The sequence below is a fragment of the Vombatus ursinus genome, unplaced genomic scaffold, assembly GCF_900497805.2.
Source record: "Vombatus ursinus unplaced genomic scaffold, bare-nosed wombat genome assembly UNPS02014841.1, whole genome shotgun sequence".
NCBI classification, from domain to species: Eukaryota; Metazoa; Chordata; class Mammalia; order Diprotodontia; family Vombatidae; genus Vombatus; species Vombatus ursinus.
The window spans coordinates 12945926-12947808 of record NW_020954619.1 but is presented as its reverse complement, the minus strand read 5'-3'; the positions used below and the strand labels follow the sequence as shown (position 1 = coordinate 12947808).

Here is a 1883-nt window from a genome sequence, read left to right as displayed (position 1 = left end):
ATTTCTACTTGTGTCAGACTCTCTCATCTGCTGTTTCATACACTGGCAAGAATACAATAAATAGATTAAAATTGCTTTTTTGTAGTTCTTTAAGGGTTAATAGGTTTTAAAGAATTATAGGGTAAATCTGTAAAAAGTGTAGCATATTTAGTTCAATGTGCATAAACTTGATCCAGTTCATATGGGATGTCCTTTGAGTTATTGTTTCTGTAATGGTGAAAAATTCTGATGAACCATTCGACATTCTCTTCTGCTCCCCATCACAGCAACATCATATAATACTGCAAGATATTATTGCAAGATTATCATCTGTCTGATGGATAGATTCAAAAAAGGTACTTTCAATGAGTTGGTATGTGACCAGAAGTACTAGAATTTAGGTCCGTAGACTCCTAGTCTAATTCTCTTTGCGGTCATTCTACAATTATTCTTTTTTCTTCTTTCGGACAGCAACCTGACTTTAAAAGGGGAGGAGAATTTATACAATTCCCAGCTCTCAATACAAAGTGAAAGTTATAACAAAGAATATATTAAAGAACATACCCCAACACTCATTTTGTTTAGTATTAATACATAGATCTGACAAATTCAAAGAATAATCAATCGATTGAAGAATCTTCACTGACAATTATATGGATGAAAAGTGAGTGTGGCTTTCTTCAGACAAGAGGTCTCCAGTCAAAAATAACTAACAAAGTTCAAAACAGTCCTGGTCAGGTAATCTCCAATTCTGCTTTCTCAGTACTTCATAAATGAAATTTCCTCCTACTTGTGTCCATTTCACAGGACTCATGAACTCATTTTTATTCTCCTTATTTAGAATCAAAGATTCCATTTTGAAGAGATCTTAATTTTAAGGTAAAACATGGTCCAAATTCTTGAATGCCCATTTACTTTTCACTCTTAAAAATATATCTGTGAAACCTGAAAAAGCTGTAATCCTTCTGATTATGGGATGTTGCAACTTGCCTTTCAATAAACTAAAGATCATGAAGGAAGAGAGAACCAAACACACATCCAATGGAATGACCCAGTCTTCTTGTAAAATTATTCAGAATTACTTCAGGTGCATGTTGGGTAGGTTCTTTCCTTTTCCTCTTTACCTTTCTGAAGAGGCAAACACTGGAAATTTCAGAGCTAGTCCTCTTTGGCAATAAACATATGAGTTTGGTATAACAGTGGACAGCTGTTCCCAGAACCTCACTGCTCTCCCACAAGGTCTACTGTCTGATGTGATAATAAAGAATCTTGGGAGAAGTCCATCTGTTGAAATAAGAAGTAGATTCATCTGTAGCTTCCTCATAAACAATCTCTTTATCATTAGGGCCTACTAAAATCTCATCATAAACTCTGGTTTTTATGGTCTTGGGCACTGGTTTTTGGTGGTGTCTCATCTCCAAGTGTTTCTCTTACTTTTTTAAGCTTTTTCTTGACTGCCGATTTTTCCTTATCCTGCTATTGCTTCCAGTGCATGAACACAAAATGGGGCACCTCTACTGAATCTTGATCTCCAAGATGTTTAAGCCAGGTAGGAGACCACAGGCCATGACTGAGGCTGCTACAGGGCCCCATTCCATGCAGCCCCTTTCCTCAGGGCCTCCCTAAGGACCTTAGCTAGAACTTTCCACTTCTCACCCAGCTGGTCCTCACCTTTGGCTTTCCCATCATGCTGTGGCCCCCAGAGTATGGGCCCAACCACATGCGTCCTCTTGCTTTTGACATCACAGCACATCTACCTATTAAGACTCTCTAGAAAGGGAGTATACCTTCTTTGGTAATTTTATTATACCAAATATGTGTCTCTGTCCAAGGTAAGGGAGTGGGTGGGAACTATACTCTTAGGTTTCCTTAGGAATGGTGAGTGAACAGTTCATTAGCTTTAA

At 37.8% G+C, this 1883-nt stretch overlaps 1 pseudogene; it reads right to left on the bottom strand.

The window, feature by feature from the left end:
• Positions 1-746: 746 nt before the first annotated feature.
• LOC114026568 lies at positions 747-1577 on the bottom strand (annotated as a pseudogene).
• Positions 1578-1883: the final 306 nt, after the last annotated feature.